We start from the raw sequence: 19,998 nt of genomic DNA, 5'->3' as shown, positions 1-19,998 counted from the left end.
TGTGTTTTTCAGTTTTTCCTCACTATGACCAAAATACCAAAGGAAAACAACTTAGAGGAGAAAAATTTTATTTTTGATCCACGATTTCAGTTTACAGCTGGCTCTATTGCTATCTGCTTGAGGTAAAGCAGAACACAATGGCAGAAGGGTGTGGTGGAGGAAGCTATGGAAGCCAGGAAGAAAAAAAAAAAAAAAAAGATAGAGAGAGAGAAAGGGGCCAATGACAAGATATGGTCCACAAAGGCATTCCACCAGTGACCTACTTACTCCAACCATGCCCTACCAACCTAGAGTTTCCACTACCTTTAAGTAGTTTATTCTGTTATCAATGGACTAATCCACCGATAAAGTCTAATCATGATCCAGCCTCTTCCCCAAAGCCCCACCTCTCCACATTGCTGCATTGAGGACCAAGACATCAACCCATGAGCTTTAGGGATACATTCTAGATCTAAACAATAATGAACAGGTTTTGATAAAAACTAAGGACATAAAGGAAAAGCAACAACAAATAAAAACACAACTTAATTATTCAGGAAACCAAAGAAAACCTTTAAAAAATATATTTCATATTCTCAAAGAGAAGGAGAAAGATATTTCAGCCATACAACAGGAACAGGCTTCCATTAGAAAGGGGGAAAAAATAAAGGAATTCCAGGAAAACTAGAGTAAGAATCCAAAATCAAAGAATTTTTGAGATGGGCAAGGAACAGAAACTCATCATTTCTGAAATCATTATTGAAATAAGAAAATAATTCATGAAAGACTTGGATTGCCAAATAGAGTAGTACATAAACACAAAGAAAAGGAAGTCACCTACTCATAATACCTCAAAAGAAATCTGTATTAGAAGAATAGTCTTATAATCCAAAAGAATGTCTTTAAATAAAACAATGGGCCTATTCAGCAGATAAAAAGCTGGGACATCTAAAGCTAACTACTAGAAAGGTGTGCTTATTAACATATAAATTACATAAAATGTATACTTTGGTTCCACACTCTCACTAGGCACATTTTCCGTGCTCAGAGCAGCCTGTGGCTAGGGGTTACTGTGTTGGAGAGCACAGGTACAAAACTTTTCATTACTGCTCAAAAGTCTAGTGAATGGCTCTGACCTTGATGATAAGGTGAGCACATTTCTTTCACTCATTGTTCAACAAATATCCTTGAAGAGGCTTTATTTCAGAAGTAGGATGAACTAAAAATATAACATCCATAGGAAGATAGGAAAAACTTTGTCCTCATAGACCCCTGGAGTCATAATAGACACATAATAGACAAAGTATAATTTACATAAAGCATTGACATCTGCTAAAAAGAAAAATAAAGAAGTATAAAAAGAAGGGAGTGAGGGAATTCACTATTTGAATCTGGGTGTGAGTAAAAGCTTCTCTGAGAATGGGATGTTTAAAGGAGGCGAGGTAAAAAGTCACATAAAATCAGCAGAAAGCACATTCTAGGTAAAGAGAAAACTCAGTACAAAGACACTAATATGAAAAACTTTGTCCACAGAACAACAGGAGGGTTGATGTGATTGAAGTAGCCAACAAGGAGTGTGGAGGCAGAGAAATAAGCAGGAAGCGGATCCTGTAGGAAGCACGAGTGAGGCTACATCTTTATTCTGGGGGTAATGGGAAATTCCTGAGTGGGGTGGAGCATGATCAGATTTACATGTTCTAACCATCACTTTAACTATATTGATGGCAAATTAATTATAACAGTGCAAAAGCAGAAATGAAATGTAACTAAAACTTTCCAAAAAAAAGGGAAATAAATTTAGCAGAAAGTTCCTGGTCCAAATATGAAGCAAACTAAAAATTTCCAATACACGTAGTAAAAGAATTAAGCATCCGTTTAACATTGAAATCTGAAATAGTTTCATTCAAGACAGGTTTAGTCTATTAGAAGTGTATTCCTTCTCTAAAAATGAATCTCAATAGTGGGTTTTACAGAGAATAATATTTGGTTATCAATTCTCTTTAATATTAAATATTTTAAATAGATCTATAAGCAAAGAATGAGACAAAATCATACTACTCATTACAGATGTGAAGTCATACATGCTTGAAAGTAATTAGATAACTGACATTTCTGAAGGTGGTGACTAATGTTAGGACATGAAATGTTTATTCCTTCTTAGTGAAATGTTTATAGACAATGACTTAATAGAAGCTGAAATATTATTTAAAATATTGAGTTAATTAGTGGGGAGGAAACTAAAAATAAGTAAGGAAACTCGGGAAGAAGTTTATAACCTAGTGGGGAGTCAATTGATTATATCAAAGTTAGATAAATCCAAAAATACAAGGGGCCATGGCTCAGTGGTAAAGTGTTTGTCTAGCATATACAAGACTCTCAGTTCAATTGCCAGCATTGATAAGGGGAAAAAAACCCAGACTTATAAAAACATATTACAATGGTTATAATCCCCAGAACAACAAAGTATAAAATGATCACCTTTGAGAAGCAAGAGAATTACATGGGCTAATAGACCTTTTTGCTGCTGATGTTAAATACCATTCTGAAACATTTGCATTTTTATCTATGTGCTTGGCACACTATATAACAATAATGATAATTCCTTTAAATAAGACTTTTAAACACAAAATGTTATGTCATATTAAGGATATTCTATTATAAATGTATATAAATGTATATTCTATTATAAATATATATACTACATTTTTTTCTCACAACAAAATTTGATTGACACAATTAGACATTTTAGTTGCTGAGTAAAAAGGGCATCTTATAAAGGAACAGTAAACAGATAAAAATTACAAGTGACACTATTGAAAACCTGTGATGCACAGGCCATGACAAAGATTGCCATCCAACAATTTCTTTTCCCAAAAGGCTAACAATTCACATACAATGTATCATTTATAAGGAAGAAGACAATAGTAACATTTTTTTTAGCTTTGATCAATATAGAGATTTGCCATTAAATACACAAGAATCTCTGAGGCTAGTGTTAAATGGGAAAAAATTGTCAGCAGCCACGATAACCTTTATGACCAATTGCTACATAATCAGAGGTCATAGGAGAACGAAAGCTTAGACATGTTCCAAGTAAATGTCTGTCATGCATAGTACCTTAGAGGCAGAGGCAAACCTTGAAAAAATAGCCTTCCCAATGTCAGGAAAGAGTAGAAAATGAAGGATAGAGGTGACTCTTAGCAGCACAGAGATGGTCTACAGCTCATATACCAAGTGGTACATGATTCGTAGAGAAGTAACGGAGACCTGAAATGACCCTAAGGAGCCTCCTGCCAAAATTCATAGAAAATAAACAACTTAGTTTCACAAGCACATAACAAAGTGAGCCAGCATCAAAGGGAATCTGAACAAATAGCACCTTGAAGTCCTCTGCATTACCAGATGCCATAGTTTACATAGCACAATCTATAAATATTCAAGGAAAATTATCCTGATGCAAAAAAAAATGAGTAATTGTGCATTTGAAATAATATTAACAGCCCTGTTATTATAGATGATAATTATAATCTATGATTACAACTTTTGAAGAGAGGATCTGTTGAAATAACTATGTGTAGGATTTCAAAATTCCTAAGAGGAAGTTTTAAAATTCTGCTTTCTAAATAATTCTGTGAAAAGTCACAGTCAGTAAGTACTGATGGTAACTGAGTATCAGAATGTACCTTGAATGGATTAAATATTAATGTGATAATATCAGAATTTGCAAATTAAGAGCACAAATATAAATTTCCTGCAAGTTTATTAGCATCCAAACATAGCACCAAGTAAAAACTGGGAGAGATTCTTTAGACTAAACGTATCTAGCTGAATTCCTTTAATGTGAGTGGTTATCTCAGATTCCAAAGAATGCCTCTGCTATAAATGAAATAATTATACTAAAGCTAAGATTATATAAATAACATTGATTTGGAGTCCAATCTTGTTCAATGATAAAGTCCATTTTATCATAGATTATCCAGGTTTGTTTATAACTTGTATTTGTCAGAGCTCTTTTGGTAAGAAATGATAGAAATTAAAATCATACTGAATTAATTCAAAGAGAATGTGTTCTTATAACTAGAAATGTAGGGTAATTTAGCTTCAGGTATGGCTGGCTCTAGCATTTTTAAAAAATGACTTAGTTGTTTTCAGTTTCTTGGCTCTGCTTTCTTCTATAATAACTTCCATTTCAGATAAACTATTGCTATATAGCAGCCACCTGTACCTTGGGGCTATCTACAATTCCAATGAATAAATACCCTTCATTTTCCAATAATTATAACAAAATTCTAGAATTGAACTACATAGGCCTAGCATATAATAAGCCTACCTGTGAAGCTAAACAGGATGGAGGGATAGATTTAAACTCTACCACTAATAAATAGAAATCAAATGAATTTAGAGAAAGAAAGGAGAGGGTTTTAAAGAAAATCAAAGTGTTCTTCCAAGATCAAAGAAAAAGGGATTGCAGACACACACACACACACACACACACACACACAAAAAACAACTCTCTGATATTTACTATGCTCAGTGTGGTCCATTTTTTAATCCCACAGATGATATCATATCTGGCACATTTATTATATAGTAGTATAGTAAAAGAATTGGGAATAAAAGCAAGAAAATCTAATTTTATGACCTTGAGTAAGTTTCCAGGACTGAATCCTTTTTTACTTGTAAATTATTTTACAAATACATTTATCACTAAATTATCAATGAATTGACAAGGAAAAGAAGAGTTTAGTAAATAAAGGCTCATGGCTAAAGGTAAATCGTGGATGCCTTTTGCACAGTATCAAAGGCCATCATTCACACAGATTACAATAAAAGAAGTCACCAATGTAACCTCTAAAAGAAGGCAAATCAGATCATTTATGTGGAGTCCTATGAAGATTTAGCCTGGTGATATTTTGTGCAGTGTGGCCACTGTTATACATTGAATTATGTACCCCAAAATGTATGCAGATAACTTCCCTCCCAGAACCACAGAATGTGCCTTTATTTGGAAATGTGGTCATTGTTAAGATGTGGACACACTGGAGTGGGGGAAGGACCCTAATCTAACATAATTGTATCCTTATAGTAAGAGGAGAGGGGCACACAGGGAGGAGAGCACCAAGAAACAGGTGGGGAAAGGATGGCCAAATGAGTGTTGATGCAGTGGTGGGAGTGATACATCTGCAAGCCAGGGAAGAGCAAGGATCACCTGCTGTCACCAGAAGCTAAGAGTCATGGAACAGATTCTCCTTCAGAGCCTGGGGCATGGAGGGAAGAATCAACACTGCTGACTCTTGGATTTTGGGTTTCTTGCCTACATTTCTGTGAGAGAATAATTTTCTGTCATTTTAAGGCACTCAGTCCAGGGCTCTCTCTTACAGCTACCCTGAGAAACTAATAGATGGTCGCTTTGGAATCAGTCATGGTGAAAAGGTCGGGCGAACGTCGGAGGAAAAGACCACCAAGAGACTGTCTCATGCAACAGCAAAGGGTTTATTGGGGGTCCAGCATGCTGGGGCTCAGAGCTCACTTCAGAGGAGCAAAGAACAAAGAGCCCCGAGAACAACTTGAGCAGAGTTTATATACATTCTTTAGAGAGGGCAGGGGCTTTACATACATCATAGCATCCCTTAGCAAATCATCACATACCGCGGGAAAATCAAATAACAACTCTAAAACATGATTAGCACATTCACTGGCGGGAACAGGTCAGGTGGGAGTGACTGGTCAGTACTAAGAAGGGGTATACATTCAAACTGATTGGTTTAAGCCCTGAGGTGTATACGTGCTGGACTGCACGGTTTCTGGGAGGGGGTTGTTAAGCAACTAGGTGGTCAGGGGAGATTTCGACACACATCTAATGGGCAGTTCCGGGAATTGTTTTACTGCCACATGAATTTCAGGTTCTGAATGCAACTTAAAAACTTTACAAACCTTATCCTTTACATTTCAATTTCTTTGTCCTTTCAATGGTTAGTTAAATTTGAAAGTATTCTACCTCAGTGTTTCCAAAATATGGAATCACTCACATATTTTAAGTCTATTGACAGTTTAAAAATAAGAATGTTCAATAGCCATTGGATTAGCACTGGCTGTGTCTCATTGTCTCTCAATCAGTTGCCACTTTGCCTATTGGTTCCCTTCCACAGTCTCTCTTGTCTTACTGCACATCCTTCTCTTCAGCATTCCTCTTCTTTCTCTGAAAGCCTTTTTGTGTCTTTATCACACCCCTCTCTTCCTTAGTCCTTCAGTGTAGGTGGTATCCAATATTCAGCCTCAGCCTTCTTCTCTTCTTACTGTAGCAATCATCATCCATGGATCACCCACATTATAGTAACAGCCAAGGTCACTCCCCTGAGCCTCCAGATATGCAGTGGCTGGTAGTACTTCTCCATCTAGACTTTAAATGTACAGCTCAAACTGAGCATATCCCAAACTGTAGTTATGCATTAACCCCTGAATGCACTTCTCCCAGGCCATAAACCCAAAGGTCTCTGCAGATTGTCCCTCTGCCTTACTCTTCACATCTAATCCAGAACCAAGCTCTCTTGCTTCCACCTTCTTCTCTCTCTTCCTTCCCGCCTGGTACTAACTCCTGCACTCTTTTATGAGATGGTCAGTTGGATGTAGCCCCAAGAAGAGATATGGAAAAAGCTAAGGAAATTAAAGTTTCTTTTACTCACAAATCCTGAAACAGGGGGAACAGCAAGTCACAAAGTGACACGTGGAAAAGACAACAGGGTGAGGGGCTAGTGTCAGGAGGCAGAGAAGAACCAAGCAGGTGGAAAGTTTAGGTCATGGTCTTTACTGGGGTTTCCACAGGAAAGAAAAGACAGGCAAAGAAGGAGCAGTGTAGGATTGACTAGTTAGAAAAAATGTCTGTAGGTTTTGGACTATAGGAGCCATCTTAGGTGCCTGGCTCCTGACCTTGGAATGAGTCAAGCAGAAGAATACTGCATCCTGGGGTGGAATAGGGGGTTTGGCTTTGGATGGATCTATTTGCATATCAAAGTCCACAGCACAGGCTGTGCCCTGTGCTACCTCTAGGAATTAGCTAGGCACAGAAGGGGCAGTCTCAATAGCCAGAAAGAATTTTAAAATGTAAAAACATCATACTACACAGATTTTGTTTTTTTTTTTTTTAATTTAAAATCACATAACTTTGTATCCCTGTTTCCATTTCTGCTATCCCCTAATTCTTCCCATGAACTATTAGAGGAATGATCTTTTAAAAATGCAAAGCAGATAATAGTACTCCCCTGCTTTCAAAACTCTTCAAGGCTCCCCACAGATTGATGGAGAGAGTCCAAGTTCTTTGGCAGAGTACTCAAGGCCCTCATTGATCTGGCACTTGCTTCCTCTCTAGGATCATTTTGGCTAATTATTGTGGCTGCTTCAGCTCTATTCAGCCACTTAAAGATCTTAGAGAGCACCAAGCACCTCAGAGCAGTTTCTTCTGCCTAGAATGCCCCTCTTCTCTTTCCCAGTGGTAAACACTTGTCCTTCTTAGATTTAGATCAAGACTTCCCTCCTTCAAGTAAAATTATGACCTCCTCTTTTTCCCACTGTACTCAATTTAAATATGTAACATCAAAGAAAAAATTATTCTTGACATTTGTTAAAAGAGGACCATGAGAAAGGTATAGGAGCCACTATAATGGGGGTCCTACAGGGGGGAGGAGGAATTTGACTCAACCCCATATACAAGTGGGGACTTATAACCAAGGAGCATAGATCAACAGATGGAAAACTTATAAGAGGAAACATCAAAGCTGATGGTTTCTAGCTAAACTGTTTTTGTTACTGGCTTTCTGTGTTCTTGTGCTCTCCATCAGAAAAAATCATATGAAAGGCACAAATAACAGGAATCAGACTCTTTATGGGACTTCTGGCTCTGCAGAAGGGGACCAAGCACTAATCAAGAACATCAAGCTGACTCTCCTAACAATGGGAGAAAGTGAGTTTTATTCCAAGGAAAGGGCTGTTTGCAAAGGCTCTAAGGTATAGAAATTTTACTTGGCTTCAGGTACATCTCAATGGTGGACCTCTTCTTGGGTAAGCATTTTAACCTAGAAGGAGGAGTATCTGCTCATCCTGGGGCCAAACACCGCATCATTTGTGAATGCTGCCTCCTTTATAAATATCTGTGCCTTGTTTTGAGGATGAGCTGCTATGGCTGTTGAGAGAACACATAGGTGGAAAATAGAAGAGAACACAAATTCTAGTAAGAAGTTAAGGGCACTGGCCATTTGCTATTTCAGTTGCTCCTGGACAGTTTGTCCTTTAGGCAGTTTGTAATTGGAGAGTTATGGCAAGGCTATCCTGGCTTTTCTGGTGTACCTGGTTTCTGATAAAGATTGAGAGTGCATGAGTGAGAGGGCAGGGAAAGGCATATGTGCCCTTGACAGCAAAGAAGCCATGAGGTAATTTGGGAGAGCAGGGGAAGCGAGCCCCACACTTTAAATAGGTTAAGCCCCTGGAATGCATTTGCCTTTTTCCAAGGGATGAGGGGCTCACTGTCTCCTTCCCCCCTCAGAGTTTCTATTCTCTTGATACTAAGGGGGGGGGCTGCTTTTCATGGGGATCCCTGACTGTTTTAAATTCAATGGGACTATTGATGAAGGCATGCCAGGGTGGTAAGATATTTATCACTTCCATAGTACCCACAACACAGTGTTGCCCTTGTCATATAATGAACATTGGTCTCCCCAATGACCTCATGAAGGCAAGATTCTCCACAAATCTCAGTTACTTGGCACATGATCAGTGCCCAATAAATGTTGGCTAAATTAATGAATAATGAAAAAATAAAGTAATAAACAAATATAAGAGTGAATATTGGAGGAGTCCAACAGTCCCCTAATGAGTATTTTACTTGAAAGTGAATGAAGTGTTGGTCCTGTATGCATTGGTGATGTGCAATTGGTAATTGGAGTCTGGTTGCTTGGATTCCCTGCTTAGGCACTTATTTAGATGACATTGGCTGTTTACTTCTCTGCAAAATTGTGGATGTCATAGTTCTGTCTTTGTTGTGTTTTTAGGAAGACTGACAATATATATTTATATTCTGAAGATAATTATTATGAAGATTAAGTGAGAATATTGTAATTGCTGTATGCACTTTTGTTAAAATACTTATTGTGCCTAAAGGTTAGAAATAATCTTTGGGTTTAATTTGAGGGAATTCTTATTTTTTCTGTCTTGCATATGTTGGAAACTCTGAGTTTAAATTACAAACCATATCTCTGTAGCTTCTAGTTCTTCAGTTTCCAATATATATGTAAAAATACATGCATTTATTGAAAGGCAAAGTTCTTTTATTCCCAGGTGCATGAGGGCAAATACTGACTGCCATCAGTTGTTACTTTCATGGCTTTTTTCCCTCTGTTCTGGGGTAACTGGGTCAGAGGTGGGTTATATCAGTCACCATAGCTTTTGTTAACTTCAACCTTATTAAATTCTATCTGAAAATGGGGAAAGAGTCTCATGTAGAATCTACTAGCACTGTTACTAGATGGTACTGCTAATTTTTATTTTTAATTTTGTTGCTTTACCAGTATTCTATTTGTATCCCACCTAGATACCACCAGAGATTTTATGGTTTAAACAAGTTCACAATGAGTATAATAGAAATGTTAAAATAAAATACATTTGTGATATGAATATACATGGAAAGGATTCATACAAGTGAGTGGCCAAGAAAATTTTACAGAGAAAAGAGGCATAAATAGGAATTAAAGGATGCCTGGAATTTGAACAGATAAGAAGACAGGATGGACAGATTGCTGGCAGGGGAAGCAGTATGAGCAAAGGTTCAAGGGCAGTTGGGAGATGCGACCACTTTAATTGTCTGAAACAGTAGGTTTAAATGAGGAGGAATGAGGGTATAAATTAGAAGAGTGTGTTAGACCATATTATGGAAAACAGTAGTTGTTTTAACTCTATCCCAATGTAATAGAAAATTTTGAAGGTTTTTAAGATGACAATTCTGTAGGAAGGGGAGGTGTACCAGCATGTGGTGGCAAAGAAATCAGCTTGAGATTCTAAAAGAGAGAAAGGGCCAGCAAGAGAAAGTTCAGAATAGAATAGTTTACAGTTAGATTCAGACAAAAGGAATTTGAAATTAGAGGCCTAATTCAGGGGAAAAGTCAGGGATGGACAGGACTGTGCACATGGTTATGTTATACATAAATATATCATATGTGTCACTGCAGGGAGTTGTCATTGAGGGTAACAATATCATTTCTTATGAATTATTACTGCCAGGTGGCCTGGAAACTCAGTAATCCCAGATCAGGAAAGAGTAGAATCAGACTCTTAAGAGAAGTTAAAATGGAGAATAGTAAGGGTCAGAGGTGGGATAATGGAAATGAGATCTTAGGGGGCACAGCAAAAATTCAAGAGAAAAACACTTCTTTTAAAAAGGTTTTATAGTTAAAATCTCTTTCATTTGAAGCAATTGCATATGTCAGGCAGTTTCTCCAAAATGAAAGTGCTAATTGATAGATTCCAAAACTGACTTACCAGCTAAATTCTAGTCCTCTTAGAAAAGTCATACTTTCAATGACCTGGATACTGTGTTATCAACTCAAATGTCATTTTTCTTATTATTTCATTACATTGTAACCTTCAGAGGACAAAATTACACGTAAATCATAAATCTTATTTCCCTAAGTCCAAAAGAGAGTCTGGTTTGAAACTTTTGATGAAATGCATTTTTCTGTATCATACCCAACAATGGACACACATTAAACCCAAATTTGTGTTACTCTGACTCACCACGAATTTGCTGTTAAAGGCTTTTAATTGCAATTGAACATTAAGAAAATAAAATGAACTGAATTCTCAGCTCACAGAAGACTAATTGCTGAGCCCTGCAGCATTTATAAACATCAAGGTCAATGTGAAATGTAGAAGGTCAATGAAATTTGCTTGCAAAGGAGCTCAGAACTCAGAACCACCACTACAATGTACAACACACAAGCAGCTTTTCAGCATAGCTCTGCTGCCCCTATCTGTTCATAAAACCATAAGGTTATTTTGATCCAGTTTTACTATTTTTCCCTCAGTCAGCATTTTATGTATATGTGCAAACTATCCTTTTTATCTTGGCAATTTATCTACAGTAGTTTTCTTGGACCAAAAATCTATATTCTGATTAATGCCTGTGTCACCTTAAACACTGATCTCTTAGTTGCTCCTTTTTCCTGTTTTTTGGTTTTGTTTTATGATGCTATTTTAACATGGTTTTTGGTTTATATGACACTCTTGGTAATATGAGACCTTAGCCAGGTAATAGAATGTGATCATAGTAAATGGTACTGCACATGTTTCTTGGCCTTCTGGTTCCCAGATCTTAAGCCTCAAGAAATTACACAAGTGTGACATATTTTCACATTAGGCTTCCTCTGTGCTGCTGTGCAGCTGGCTCAAGAGAGTCTCACTTTCCTTATGTGGTTTCCTTCTTATTTGCCCATGGCTCTGTGCCTGCCCTGTGCCAGATACTATGCTATGCATTTTTCATAAGTAGTTTCATTAATCCTCATAAAAACTACAAAACTGATTATTATTATTATTATTATTATCATCATCATCATCATTTTTCTATTTCACAAATAGGGAAACTTAATTAGAAATGTTAAGGAATTTGTTCATTATCACATAGCTAGTAAGGGGCAAAATCATGAGGTGAATCTATATCTTTCTAAATTAAAAGCTCATGCTCTTCATTATGTTGATTTTTTTTAACTTTCTGTCCACATCTTCATGACAAAATTCATATAGATCAAATTACACCACTGTATATGTAATGCTACTGAAATAAGTATAAGGCAAGGAAATAATCCACTCTTAATAAAAATAATACTGAACTTCCACTACAGCTTTCCAATAACAACTGTATCTGTATTGAAAACTAGTGCCTCTTAATGGATTGATTTGGTAATTGTTGGATTATTTAAAGGATAGAGAACACTAATAAAGTTCTAAATCTGTTTTTTACTTGTGTACAAGAAATTTAATGTGAGTGATTAGGACCAAAGCAATCATGAAAAACTTAAAAAACAAATACAAAGCAGTGTGTCGTTAGATTACTTTGGCTAGTAAGGTATTAATCCTGGTCACCTAAAAAACACCAATGGAGTTTGATTGGCCACAAGTTCAGTAATAGTTGTGTGACTGGGCTATTATAAAAAAAAATTAACCACATTGTAGGTTACACTTAAATAAAGAAGAGGACCTTCTAAAGGGATTCAAGAGTACTTTGATATTCTACTTTGGGAAGAACTGAATGAACATCTAGTGAATACTGGTCAGTTCCAGATGATACTTTTTAAGGGCAACATTATCAAAACACAGTTTGTCCAAAAGTAGAGCAACCAGGATGATGAGATTTTAATATAAGTGTTAGTAGATCAAGATATATTTAGCCTACTATCAAAAATATAGGTTAAAAAATAGAAGAGCAAGCAATTGGTCTCTCCAGTTATCATTTGAGTTATCACATGCAATTTCAGGAGGCAGAATTAAGACCAGTAGATTGGAGACAAAATGATGTTTCATGAAGGCAAATTTTGCATTAATTTAATATTAATTAGGAAAGCTCAACCATGAAACAGACTGACACAGAACATATAGCTACAGGGATGCAAATAGCATAGTTCAAGAATGCCCAGATATTTAGGCTCTTTCTAGTTCTTCACTTCCTTGATTGAATGATAGCCATAATATTTTTCTTTCATTTTTAAAATTAACATGTCTTATAATATGGACCTAATCACTTTTCACTCTCTTTCTCTTTATTCAAGCAATTAATAAGAAAGTATTTAGAAACTTTAATAATTACTTTGAGGAAAAATTGTGGATGACTCTTGGAGAAATTCCAAATCTTATTATTGAAAAGAGGAATGGTTTTAATAATCTTTCCAAAGGTTGAATTTACAGAATCATTCAGTCAACAAACATTTTCAGAAGCGAGTAGGATACTGACACAAATGACTATCTCTATTCCCCAGAAGTGCAGAAGTCTGTCAAAAGTTACAGGCAAAGTATTAATGTGAATGCAGTAATATGTGATATATGAAGGCTCAGGGTAAGCACATTGGATCTAGCTGAAGAATGAGAATCAAAGAAACTTGCCTAAAGGAAACTAAATTAAGCAGAGTTTGAAAGATGAGTAAAAGTTAGCTTGGTTAGAAAGATGAGGATAGGGTTATTTCCTTAGCAGGCAAAGCAAGTAGGAAGAAGCTACAGAGATGTACTACAGGTTTAAATTGTGTACAGACCTGCAACCATTTTCTTAGTATGGAAACATAGGTTGTTTGAATTTTGTGAGATGTGGCCCAAAAGATTGACAAGCAAGAGATTCTTTTAAAACAAAAATTAATATGCTAATTATATTATGAATTCTTACACTTCCTCTTTAAAGAAAACACATAAATATGGGTTAGAAATATGAACACCTAATTTCTATAAAAGCAAATAAAATGATCAATAAAAGTAAGTAAATACATTTTATTTCACTAGTAGCCAGTAATATGAAAATAAAAAACAAAATTACATAATTTTTACCTAGTTAGCAAAAAATTGAAGAGATTTATATTGTATTAGTGAGTACATGGGGAAATAGACGTACTTATAGTTCACTATTGGTAGGAGTATAAATTAGTATAATCTTAGTAAACTATTTGAAAGTATCTGTTATATTTTTAAAGGCATATGTAGTTTAATCTGAAACTCTACATCTGTATAACTATTCCAGATATACATGTGATAACCTAAATATCCATTAGGAAGGAAATTGTTAGATAAATTACTGCGTATCTGTATTAGTGTCATGGAGTTAAAAAGAAAGGTAGATTAATATCATGAAGGCACTCTCAAGCGTATAATCAAGTTTAAACGTAAAAAGAAAGTTAAATTTAATATAAAGAGTATAAGCTCATTTACTTTAAAAATTCACAAACATACTTATTTTTATATCTTAATTTATGAACAAGAAAAAGATATGAAAACATCCGAGAGGGCACACATCAAAATAATAACTGTAGGGGGCTGGGATTAGCTGGATGATGAAAGGGAATTTTCATTGTTCTAAATTGTTAAAATTTTAATAACAATAGTTTGTGCTGTGCATTGCAGTGTAATATAAATTGTGAGCATTATTTTTAAATCAGTGGGGAGTTTTTGAAAGGTTTTAAACAGGGAAATCACATAAGCACACTACACTTTAGGAATATCTTTCTGCCAGCTGAATATAAGAACGATTGAAGGGAAATTAAACTGAAGACAGGGAAGTCAATAAAAAATGATAGCAATGAACCAGAGTGAAAAATAGGGGGAGCGTAAATAAGGCTAGGCAATTTTAGTTAAGAGAGAAAGAAGAATATGACTATAGAAGATATTTACTGCATAGAATTCACTGGACACCACCCCCTGGGATTAGAAAACCATTGTGAAAGAGGAATCTAAATTTAGCAATTGGCTCACTGATCAAGTCCATTTACTGAGATGAGCACGCAGATTCTATGTAGGGGGAGATGGGAGGATTATAAAAAGTATGATTCTCAGACCTTTGCTATTCTGAGAGATTGGGGAGAATAGAGAAAACTCTCACAAAGAGATAGCTATTTTCCGTGAAAACTTTATTTTTCCTTGAAAAAAAAAAGTGTTGATTTCTTCATATAAAGGGCCAACAACCAATGAGATTCATCTAAATATACTAGATTTATATAAATTTTCAAGAAATTTCTAGATTCCACAGTAAGTAAAAATTTTGTTGGTAGTTTTTCCCTTGAGTGGTTCAGTGACAGAGGTACATCTGCCTTACAAGTGTCTGATCATCATACAGAGAGTACCAGTCTGATATGCTATGTACCCCTCCCACATTCTTTCCACCCAGTTCACCACTAACCTGACCAATCACATTCTGTGGGAACCCCAACTTTAGGGAATGTTTTCTGTTAGATTATTCCAAGTATACATTGACATGTAAGTCTTGACAAGCTTGTATTCTTTGGGTCAGCAATATTTTTTTTACCCTGAAGTTGATTTCACAGTTATTGAACTTAAATGGAAAAAGAATTCAATTCGGGCAGGTAACTTGCTTTTCTAAGTTCAAACCGTACCATCTTTATATATACACTTTGTTTTACTGATGGAAGATAAAAATGAAACCTCATCCGAGTGTTAAAACCATGAATTAAAATGAAATTAGTGGGATAGGATGTTTCATTTAGTCATTGGAATTCATCCTTGTCAAAAATAAAGTGATAAAATTATATAAATGGGAAAAATAAAATTAAATAATGGTAAAAATCAAAAATTCATTTAATTAGTCACCTGTTTTCAAGTGCTAAGGATATAGTGAACAAGATCACATGAAGTTTATGGAAATTACAGTCTAGTGTGGAGTTGTGATAGTGAGGGGATATCACATGAAGACCTGGGGTGGTTCTTTTTACTCAGCAGCTGTCCTCTGAACACTTTCCAGATGGTTGCTTAAGCTGTATGCTTTAAGGAGGAAGAGGGACACAAAGTCATGTTTTCTTCTTTTCAGAACACTTACAAACTTAATCACTGCCTCATCTGGATATACAAGGAAGATGGAAAAAATATCTGGTCTTTATTCTGGTAAATCACAATGACAGCTTAAAATCAGCCATTCCAAAAAGATGAAGAAGGGACGTGTTATTGAAGGGCCCCTGTCCATCTCTGCTATGAAGTCAGATCATGATCAGAAAATAAAGAACTTTGTCTATCATCAAGTATTCATTAAGATTGTTCCTTTTGTGGGAAGAGCAACATGAGCTTTAGAGGAGATATATATTTCTTAAAATTGGTTTCAGACTGGATATTTTCAAATAGTAGAGATTATTTGTAAGGGTATCCTCACTACCCCCATAAGATATATATTATAAATCAAAGAAAAAAAAACTCAAGGAAATAAATCATTTTATGCCATGTAAAATTAAACTTTTAAAAATACCTTTTACATTTGTTCACTCTGTAGGAGGATGTTAAAAGCTTTAAACACATGAATTCACACATAAACATACAACTTTATGCAACCACTTTTTGAATCTATATACATATAACCCCCAAATATATCTACTCTTTGTTATTTCTTGATAAGCCTCTTCCACTAAACAGTTTTTATCTTTGCCAAAAAATATTTTCTATAAATACAGTTTGCTAGATTGTAGGCAAATCTATACTTACGACAAGCTCTCTGGGATGTCCTCCAAACTCAAGAGTTTGTGATTAGTGTTAAGCTATGATATTGTCACTTGCTTTTTGCTTTCCTGAAAATATCTCATCTCCTTAGTCACTGTCACTCGGTGCTATGAAGATGTGATCTGAAAAGCAGGTTTATATGAGACTTTCTAATTAGGTCACGCTCATTTATATATTTTCTATTCTGTACCCAGGTTACCCCAGAATTATGTGCACTCAATTAAAGAACATTTCATTTGAGATCTATATGCCTTTGAGTATGAATGGGTAACTCTCAATAATTGAGTTTGCTCCAACTGCTCATTCAGCAGAGGTGAATTAAGTCTTCTAGGGCACTGGAGTACCATTTAGTAAATTACCTTATCTAGCACACTGAATTTGCTTCACATGGATGAACCACTGCATTACAGGGAGCAGTTTTATCTCCCCAGTTCTCTACTGGCCCAACCTTATTGATGCTACAGGGTGATTCATATGATACAGTATTTACCCACAGCCTCAAACAATAGACCTTCATGATGATCTGCTCCCTTTGAGAGCATGCATGTCAGTATATAAAGAGTAAATGAGAGAGCTGATTATTTGGATTTTTTATAAATCAAATAGAAAAAAAAGTGCATCACTATTCTCTAAACTGCAAAAATTAACCTGAAACTATAAAGTGAAAATAAACTTTGAAACTGTAAAAATTAGTGATACGTTCCCATCATATAGTAAAATGATCAGGCCCCTTTAAGGTAACAGTAAACAAGCATCCTTTTTAAACCTTAATACAACAATATGTACATAAAATGAGCCCATTTAAATAGCAATAAAACTGGATATAATACATAGAATGCTATAAGTTTCATTTTTCACTTGCAAATATAAATGTTCTTTTAATCTTAACTCAGTCCTGTTCTCTTCGATATTAAAACTTCAGACATTTATTGGTTCCTCTTTTGAAAACTAACATCCAGGGCATAAAACAGTTTCTGTGGTGCCATAATTTGTTAAATAATGCTTTGCAAGTGGCTGAGTGCCCAAAGAGCCCATGCAGAAATAAAATGCAGGCAAAGTGCTTCCAAGTGTTTTCCTCTCCACGTAGATCATGCCAGAAGCTGCCGTTTCTCTCACTATGTCACTATTTCCAAGAAGCTATAATCATTCACAACTCCTAGCAGAACATTTCAGAAAACTACCCAAATTTACATCCAAGCCAATGTTTAAAATGTAATAAAAAGCATGTAAGTTAAGTGAACCAGTAATCTAATGATACAGAGTCTGAAATTGTCTTGGGACAGCTCTGAAGAATACATCAGTAGGGACATTTTCAACCGGGAACAATACTTGCTAGCTCCTTTTCTCTCAATTTTTTTTTCTCCATAAAATCCCTGGACCTCCTTTAACAATATTCTCATGGAACAGGATATACTTGGACTCTCATTCTGAAATCACTCTAATGTCCTTTTAAGGATAGCCTAATGGCAAACAAAGTTGAAAATGGAGACACAGCAAGAGGCTGGGAGATGGTGAGTGGAGATATTATTTCAGACAGTCTCAACATGCCCAGTTAAGGTAGCTTAAGAAGAATAAAAATCAGGCCTCTTTCTGTCTGTTTCCATTTTCTCCTTTATTATCAGGAATGAGTGTTGCCTCAGATCAGATCTGAAAGTTAAATTAATATAGGCCTCAATGGTATCAAGCTTAAAAAAAGGAATAGCTTCAATAAAAAGTTAAAAATGCATTAAACTGTGTAACACCTTATTCTTTTCAAGCCCATTTCACATTTATGATCTTATTTTAAAATACAGCCCAACACACCATTATTGCTTTTCTTGAAGGCTATATTTGGCGTGGGATAGCAGATACATCTGAATAGTTAGGCCCACAGGGAATGAGGGCTGAGTCAGTCTCTCCCTTCACAGAATAGCATTTTTAGCTCTGTGCCTCATTTTTTCTCTCATGCTAAGAGACCTGCTAGCTCTGATTTCAAAATGTTCTCTCCCTCTGTTCCTTAAATCCCATAAATGGGAAGACACGTATGAAAAAGCTCACAGATATGCAAGAGAGTAAGTATATTTTTTAAAGTCCCCTGTGTGATTATGTCCCTTATGTCCATCTACCTGGGAATGAAAGAACACATGAGCTGCTTGTGTGGCTTGACATGTCAACATTTTAGGAGTGTAATAATATTTTGTCTAACTCCCTAAGCCAGTTGCATGAATTTCTCATTTCACCTTTACCATCAGTAACATTGTCACAAATAAAGAAAACATGGATATACTTTATAATTCCCATTTTTTAAAAGTAATCTGTGCAATTGATGCCTATAAGTAATATGCCATGCCAGCTTCTGTTATAAATACAAAAATTAGAAGTATTTTCAAAGAATATACAGTAAGACTAGTCATGAACAGAAATAAGCACACTACAATGAAAACTGTATCACTTCCAAATGAAAGAGGGAAAAGAAAGAGTTAAGAAAGGCAGGTAATGAGGCCTTACTTGTGTGACCATTTTGTACCAGGAAATTTATAAACACTATCTTAAATAATTGTCCTGAATTATTTAAATGTACAATTTTCAACACATTACCAAGATGGAAACTGAGGCTAAGGGAGTTTAAATGACTGTGCAAGGTCATGCAGCAGGCTTTGAAACTAAATCCCTTTGTCTTCAGAATCCGTGTTCTTCCCACTGTAGCTTTACTGCAGGGGGAAATGATTCCAAGTGGCAAAACTGAGAGCCTCTTAGAAGAGATGGCATTTGAAAAGGGTATTTAGAATAAGTCAAAAAAGATGGGATATTCTTACTTTGGGCTAGATGCTGTGAGTGACATATTCAAATAACAATGAATCTTCTAGTATGTTTGGAGAAAAAAAGTGAAAGATTTTTATGTTCTTATGTTTGGGTTTCTCCTCAACCTAGTTCCAAATAACGGACATTTTCAAATTGTTTAAATAAGCAATAACATAATCTGAAGTGGAAGGACTCAGAGAGGTGTCCACTGAAGTATATACGCCTTGCATAGATGCAGGTGAGAGCACAGGAACAAATTCCTCATGCTTTCCTTTAGCAGAGATTTTTGACCTGAAGAGTGGACTTGTCTTGTCCTTGCTGCCACCACACCACCAATATTACCACCCTGGTGACAACCCCAGTCACACATTTATCATGTCAGAGTAACTGTAAAGTCACAGTAAGGAGTAGCTTAGTTGCACTCTCTGTGGATGGTGTTCTCTATTATATTTAAGATTGTGTTGCCTCATACTTTTAAAGATTAATCAAATGTTCAGTATGGTAATAATTAAACTATACAGATGAGTACCATTCTGACCTGAAAAGCTAGTAACACCTTGAAAGGAATCTGAATCTTTCAGTCTTATATGAGAAATGTTGGTATACATTAACACATTTGCTTGTAGATAGTGCAACCTAAGATGTTGTTATATCTGAGTAAAATTAAATTCAGAACATTCTCTTTTAAACTTTATATACTTGAGAGCAACAATGCAATGTAACATTAGGATACATAGGAGCAATAAATGACCAGTCTAGTCTGTAGGCACCTTTGAAAAGTTACAAGGAGGCCAATGCAGCCTGCATCTTGACCTCTTTTTGCTGTGTGCTGAATGTGCAAACCTGGCAGATATACCCACAGTTCATAAATATTAAGTACCTAGCCAGTGTTGGCTATGAAGCTAAATAGGTCTGATGCTAAAACATGTTGATAAATGTTGCTTAACAACTCCTTAGCTGACTCTTGGCACCTGAAGTGTAAAAGTACTCTTTAAGGAACATATA

General features: G+C 35.7%; 1 protein-coding gene across 1 annotated transcript in view; it reads left to right on the top strand.

Annotated features, from left to right (window-relative positions):
* The window catches only part of Epha6 (EPH receptor A6), an 808,736-nt gene that overhangs the window by 623,180 nt on the left and 165,558 nt on the right, over positions 1–19,998 (top strand). The gene's annotated exons all lie outside the window — the stretch shown is intronic.

This window comes from Marmota flaviventris, chromosome 8 (genome assembly GCF_047511675.1).
Source record: "Marmota flaviventris isolate mMarFla1 chromosome 8, mMarFla1.hap1, whole genome shotgun sequence".
NCBI classification, from domain to species: Eukaryota; Metazoa; Chordata; class Mammalia; order Rodentia; family Sciuridae; genus Marmota; species Marmota flaviventris.
The sequence above is the reverse complement of the archived record's forward strand: the minus strand, read 5'-3'. Positions and strand labels throughout refer to the sequence as shown.